Source organism: Pseudophryne corroboree, chromosome 11 (assembly GCF_028390025.1).
Source record: "Pseudophryne corroboree isolate aPseCor3 chromosome 11, aPseCor3.hap2, whole genome shotgun sequence".
Taxonomy (NCBI): domain Eukaryota; kingdom Metazoa; phylum Chordata; class Amphibia; order Anura; family Myobatrachidae; genus Pseudophryne; species Pseudophryne corroboree.
The window spans coordinates 264113741-264121660 of NC_086454.1; positions in this window are offsets into that span (position 1 = coordinate 264113741).

Genomic DNA, 7920 nt, shown 5'->3' on the forward strand with positions numbered 1-7920 from the left:
AAGATAAGCGACCCTAGTGGCCGACACAAACACCTGGCCCATCTAGGAGTGGCACTGCAGTGTCACGCAGGATGGCCCTTCCAAAAAACAGTCCCCAAACAGCACATGACGCAAAGAAAAAAAGAGGCGCAATGAGGTAGCTGTGTGAGTAAGATAAGCGACCCTAGTGGCCGACACAAACACCTGGCCCATCTAGGAGTGGCACTGCAGTGTCACGCAGGATGGCCCTTCCAAAAAACACTCCCCAAACAGCACATGACGCAAAGAAAAAAAGAGGCGCAATGAGGTAGCTGTGTGAGTAAGATAAGCGACCCTAGTGGCCGACACAAACACCTGGCCCATCTAGGAGTGGCACTGCAGTGTCACGCAGGATGGCCCTTCAAAAAAATACTCCCCAAACAGCACATGACGCAAAGAAAAATTAAAGAAAAAAGAGGTGCAAGATGGAATTGTCCTTGGGCCCTCCCACCCACCCTTATGTTGTATAAACAGGAAATGCACACTTTAACCAACCCATCATTTCAGTGACAGGGTCTGCCACACGACTGTGACTGAAATGACGGGTTGGTTTGGACCCCCACCAAAAAAGAAGCAATTAATCTATCCTTGCACAAACTGGCTCTACAGAGGCAAGATGTCCACCTCATCATCATCCTCCGATATATTACCGTGTACATCACCCTCCTCACAGATTATCAATTCGTCCCCACTGGAATCCACCATCTCAGCTCCCTGTGTACTTTGTGGAGGCAATTGCTGCTGGTCAATGTCTCCACGGAGGAATTGATTATAATTCATTTTAATGAACATCATCTTCTCCACATTTTCTGGAAGTAACCTCGTACGCCGATTGCTGACAAGGTGAGCGGCGGCACTAAACACTCTTTCGGAGTACACACTTGTGGGAGGGCAACTTAGGTAGAATAAAGCCAGTTTGTGCAAGGGCCTCCAAATTGCCTCTTTTTCCTGCCAGTATAAGTACGGACTGTCTGACGTGCCTACTTGGATGCGGTCACTCATATAATCCTCCACCATTCTTTCAATGGGGAGAGAATCATATGCAGTGACAGTAGACGACATGTCCGTAATCGTTGTCAGGTCCTTCAGTCCGGACCAGATGTCAGCATCAGCAGTCGCTCCAGACTGCCCTGCATCACCGCCAGCGGGTGGGCTCGGAATTCTGAGCCTTTTCCTCGCACCCCCAGTTGCGGGAGAATGTGAAGGAGGAGATGTTGACAGGTCGCGTTCCGCTTGACTTGACAATTTTCTCACCAGCAGGTCTTTGAACCCCAGCAGACTGGTGTCTGCCGGAAAGAGAGATCCAAGGTAGGTTTTAAATCTAGGATCGAGCACGGTGGCCAAAATGTAGTGATCTGATTTCAACAGATTGACCACCTGTGAATCCTTGTTAAGCGAATTAAGGGCTCCATCCACAAGTCCCACATGCCTAGCGGAATCGCTCCGTGTTAGCTCCTCCTTCAATGTCTCCAGCTTCTTCTGCAAAAGCCTGATGAGGGGAATGACCTGACTCAGGCTGGCAGTGTCTGAACTGACTTCACGTGTGGCAAGTTCAAAGGGCAGCAGAACCTTGCACAACGTTGAAATCATTCTCCACTGCGCTTGAGACAGGTGCATTCCACCTCCTATATCGTGCTCAATTGTATAGGCTTGAATGGCCTTTTGCTGCTCCTCCAACCTCTGAAGCATATATAGGGTTGAATTCCACCTCGTTACCACTTCTTGCTTCAGATGATGGCAGGGCAGGTTCAGGCGTTTTTGGTGGTGCTCCAGTCTTCTGTACGTGGTGCCTGTACGCCGAAAGTGTCCCGCAATTCTTCTGGCCACCGACAGCATCTCTTGCACGCCCCTCTCGTTTTTTAAAAAATTCTGCACCACCAAATTCAAGGTATGTGCAAAACATGGGACGTGCTGGAATTTGCCCATATTTAATGCACACACAATATTGCTGGCGTTGTCCGATGCCACAAATCCACAGGAGAGTCCAATTGGGGTAAGCCATTCCGCGATGATCTTCCTCAGTTGCCGTAAGAGGTTTTCAGCTGTGTGCGTATTCTGGAAACCGGTGATAAAAAGCGTAGCCTGCCTAGGAAAGAGTTGGCGTTTGCGAGATGCTGCTACTGGTTCCGCCGCTGCTGTTCTAGCGGCGGGAGTCCATACATCTACCCAGTGGGCTGTCACAGTCATATAGTCCTGACCCTGCCCTGCTCCACTTGTCCGTGGTTAAGTGGACATTGGGTACAACTGCATTTTTTAGGACACTGGTGAGTCTTTTTCTGACGTCCGTGTACATTCTCGGTATCGCCTGCCTAGAGAAGTGGAACCTAGATGGTATTTGGTAACGGGGGCACACTACCTCAAGAAATTGTCTAGTTCCCTGTGAACTAACGGCGGATACGGGACGCACGTCTAACACCAACATAGTTGTCAAGGCCTCAGTTATCCGCTTTGCAACAGGATGACTGCTGTGATATTTCATCTTCCTCGCAAAGGACTGTTGGACAGTCAATTGCTTACTGGAAGTGGTACAAGTGGTCTTCCGACTTCCCCTCTGGGATGACCATCGACTCCCAGCAGCAACAACAGCAGCGCCAGCAGCAGTAGGCGTTACACGCAAGGATGCATCGGAGGAATCCCAGGCAGGAGAGGACTCGTCAGAATTGCCAGTGACATGGCCTGCAGGACTATTGGCATTCCTGGGGAAGGAGGAAATTGACACTGAGGGAGTTGGTGGGGTGGTTTGCGTGAGCTTGGTTACAAGAGGAAGGGATTTACTGGTCAGTGGACTGCTTCCGCTGTCGCCCAAAGTTTTTGAACTTGTCACTGACTTATTATGAATGCGCTGCAGGTGACGTATAAGGGAGGATGTTCCGAGGTGGTTAACGTCCTTACCCCTACTTATTACAGCTTGACAAAGGCAACACACGGCTTGACAAATGTTGTCCGCATTTCTGTTGAAATACTTCCACACCGAAGAGCTGATTTTTTGGGTATTTTGACCAGGCATTTCAATGGCCATATTCCTCCCACGGACAACAGGTGTCTCCCCGGGTGCCTGACTTAAACAAACCACCTCACCATCAGAATCCTCCTTGTCAATTTCCTCCCCAGCGCCAGCAACACCCATATCCTCCTCATCCTGGTGTACTTCAACACTGACATCTTCAATATGACTATCAGGAACTGGACTGCGGGTGCTCCTTCCAGCACTTGCAGGGGGCGTGCAAATGGTGGAAGGCGCATGCTCTTCACGTCCAGTGTTGGGAAGGTCAGGCATCGCAACCGACACAATTGGACTCTCCTTGTGGATTTGGGATTTCGAAGAACGCACAGTTCTTTGCTGTGCTTTTGCCAGCTTGAGTCTTTTCGTTTTTCTAGCGAGAGGCTGAGTGCTTCCATCCTCATGTGAAGCTGAACCACTAGCCATGAACATAGGCCAGGGCCTCAGCCGTTCCTTGCCATTCCGTGTGGTAAATGGCATATTGGCAAGTTTACGCTTCTCCTCCGACAATTTTATTTTAGATTTTTGAGTCCTTTTTTTACTGATATTTGGTGTTTTGGATTTTACATGCTCTGTACTATGACATTGGGCATCGGCCTTGGCAGACGACGTTGCTGGCATTTCATCGTCTCGGCCATGACTAGTGGCAGCAGCTTCAGCACGAGGTGGAAGTCGATCTTGATCTTTCCCTATTTTTGGTACCTCAACATTTTTGTTCTCCATATTTTAATAGGCACAACTAAAAGGCACCTCAGGTAAACAATGGAGATGGATGGATACTAGTATACTTATGGATGGACTAGCGACTGCCGACACAGAGGTAGCTACAGCCGTGGACTACCGTACTGTGTCTGCTGCTAATATAGACTGGATGATAATGAGATAAAATTAAAATATATATATATATATATCACACTAGTACTGCAGCCGGACAGGTATATATTATGTAATGACGGACCTGCTGGACACTGTCTGTCAGCACTGCAGACTCCTAAAGTAAGCTACTAGTATCAAGAAGATAGAAAAAAAAAAAACCACGGGTAGGTGGTATACAATTATGGATGGACGAGCGACTGCCGACACAGAGGTAGCTACAGCCGTGGACTACCGTACTGTGTCTGCTGCTAATATAGACTGGATGATAATGAGATAAAATTAAAATATATATATATATATCACACTAGTACTGCAGCCGGACAGGTATATATTATGTAATGACGGACCTGCTGGACACTGTCTGTCAGCACTGCAGACTCCTAAAGTAATACCCCTTTTCCACTAGCTCAAAAAACACGGGTAAATGCACGGGGGCGCGCATTTACCCGTGTTTTTGGCAAGTGGAAAAGGGTAAACCCGGATCAAGTGACCCGTGAATCCTACCCGGCTATTTACCTGGGTAGGACACGGGAATGATCCGGGTAGGGTGTAGTGTAAACGGGAGCCGTGTCGATGCGACACGGCTCCCGTTTACACTGTATGGATGGGCGGCGCTGGGAGATCATGTGATCTCCCTGCGCCGCCCCTGCCGTGTAGCTAGAAGCGTCACCAACCCGGCATATGCCGGGTTGTGACTGCTAATGGGAAAGGGACCGAGCACGGGTCGCAGCAGGGGGCAGCTCCCGTGTCAGGCTCCCGGCTGCGACCCGTGCTCGTAGGTGTAAAAGGGGTATAAGCTACTAGTATCAAGAAGATAGAAAAAAAAAAAAAACACGGGTAGGTGGTATACAATTATGGATGGACGAGCGACTGCCGACACAGAGGTAGCTACAGCCATGGACTACCGTACTGTGTCTGCTGCTAATATAGACTGGATGATAATGAGATAAAATTTAAATATATATATATATCACACTAGTACTGCAGCCAGACAGGTATATATTATGTAATGATGGACCTGCTGGACACTGTCTGTCAGCACTGCAGACTCCTAAAGTAAGCTACTAGTATCAAGAAGATAGAAAAAAAAAAACCACGGGTAGGTGGTATACAATTATGGATGGACGAGCGACTGCCGACACAGAGGTAGCTACAGCCGTGGACTACCGTACTGTGTCTGCTGCTAATATAGACTGGATGATAATGAGATAAAATTAAAATATATATATATATATCACACTAGTACTGCAGCCGGACAGGTATATATTATGTAATGACGGACCTGCTGGACACTGTCTGTCAGCACTGCAGACTCCTAAAGTAAGCTACTAGTATCAAGAAGATAGAAAAAAAAAAACCACGGGTAGGTGGTATACAATTATGGATGGACGAGCGACTGCCGACACAGAGGTAGCTACAGCCGTGGACTACCGTACTGTGTCTGCTGCTAATATAGACTGGATGATAATGAGATAAAATTTAAATATATATATATATCACACTAGTACTGCAGCCAGACAGGTATATATTATGTAATGATGGACCTGCTGGACACTGTCTGTCAGCACTGCAGACTCCTAAAGTAAGCTACTAGTATCAAGAAGATAGAAAAAAAAAACCACGGGTAGGTGGTATACAATTATGGATGGACGAGCGACTGCCGACACAGAGGTAGCTACAGCCGTGGACTACCGTACTGTGTCTGCTGCTAATATAGACTGGATGATAATGAGATAAAATTAAAATATATATATATATCACACTAGTACTGCAGCCGGACAGGTATATATTATGTAATGACGGACCTGCTGGACACTGTCTGTCAGCACTGCAGACTCCTAAAGTAAGCTACTAGTATCAAGAAGATAGAAAAAAAAAACCACGGGTAGGTGGTATACAATTATGGATGGACGAGCGACTGCCGACACAGAGGTAGCTACAGCCGTGGACTACCGTACTGTGTCTGCTGCTAATATAGACTGGATGATAATGAGATAAAATTAAAATATATATATATATCACACTAGTACTGCAGCCGGACAGGTATATATTATGTAATGACGGACCTGCTGGACACTGTCTGTCAGCACTGCAGACTCCTAAAGTAAGCTACTAGTATCAAGAAGATTGAAAAAAAAAAAAAACACGGGTAGGTGGTATACAATTATGGATGGACGAGCGACTGCCGACACAGAGGTAGCTACAGCCGTGGACTACCGTACTGTGTCTGCTGCTAATATAGACTGGATGATAATGAGATAAAATTAAAATATATATATATATCACACTAGTACTGCAGCCGGACAGGTATATATTATGTAATGACGGACCTGCTGGACACTGTCTGTCAGCACTGCAGACTCCTAAAGTAAGCTACTAGTATCAAGAAGATAGAAAAAAAAAACACGGGTAGGTGGTATACAATTATGGATGGACGAGCGACTGCCGACACAGAGGTAGCTACAGCCGTGGACTACCATACTGTGTCTGCTGCTAATATAGACTGGATGATAATGAGATAAAATTAAAATATATATATATATCACACTAGTACTGCAGCCGGACAGGTATATATTATGTAATGACGGACCTGCTGGACACTGTCTGTCAGCACTGCAGACTCCTAAAGTAAGCTACTAGTATCAAGAAGATAGAAAAAAAAAAAACCACGGGTAGGTGGTATACAATTATGGATGGACGAGCGACTGCCGACACAGAGGTAGCTACAGCCGTGGACTACCGTACTGTGTCTGCTGCTAATATAGACTGGATGATAATGAGAAAAAAATTAAAATATATATATATATCACACTAGTACTGCAGCCGGACAGGTATATATTATGTAATGACGGACCTGCTGGACACTGTCTGTCAGACTCAGCACTGCAGACTCCTAAAGTAAGCTACTAGTATCAAGAAGATAGAAAAAAAAAACCACGGGTAGGTGGTATACAATTATGGATGGACGAGCGACTGCCGACACAGAGGTAGCTACAGCCGTGGACTACCGTACTGTGTCTGCTGCTAATATAGACTGGATGATAATGAGATAAAATTAAAATATATATATATATATCACACTAGTACTGCAGCCGGACAGGTATATATTATGTAATGACGGACCTGCTAGACACTGTCTGCAGAATGCGTTTATAAAAACACCACACGACGAGTGTTTAACTTTTTCAGGCAGACAATCACAATATACTGGTGGTCAGCAGACAATCACAATACTGGTGGTCAGTGGTCACTGGTCAGTCACACTGGCAGTGGCACTCTGGCAGCAAAAGTGTGCACTGTACTTAAATGTACTCCTGCTATAAGCCTATAACTGCTCCCCAGTCTCCCCCACAATTAAGCTGTGTGAGCAGTGAGCACTCAGCAGTCAGATAATGATATACAGTATATGATGCAGCACACTGGGCTGAGCACAGATATGGTATGTGTGACTGTGTCACACTGTGTATCGTTTTTTTTCAGGCAGAGAACGGATTAATTAAACTGGTGGCACTGGTCACTGGTCACACTATCAGCAGCAAGTAGTACTCCTCCTATATGCTCCCCAAAATTTGTGTCTCTCTCTAGTACTCTAGTCACTCTAAACGGAGAGGACGCCAGCCACGTCCTCTCCCTATCAATCTCAATGCACGTGTGAAAATGGCGGCGACGCGCGGCTCCTTATATAGAATCCGAGTCTCGCAATAGAATCCGAGCCTCGCGAGAATCCGACAGCGGGATGATGACGTTCGGGCGCGCTCGGGTTAACCGAGCAAGGCGGGAAGATCCGAGTCGCTCGGCCCCGTGTAAAAAAACCTGAAGTTCGGGCGGGTTCGGATTCCGAGGAACCGAACCCGCTCATCTCTACTTGCTATGCCGATCCGTGGTCCCATGGGATCGGCATCGCAAGGAAAATAGTGTGTGCCGGCAGGGTCGATATTGACTATATCGGAGGTTCATGCCTCCAGGCACAATATAGTCAATATCGTCCGTCGCACCGTGTGTATGCCCCATTACTCAGACCCTGG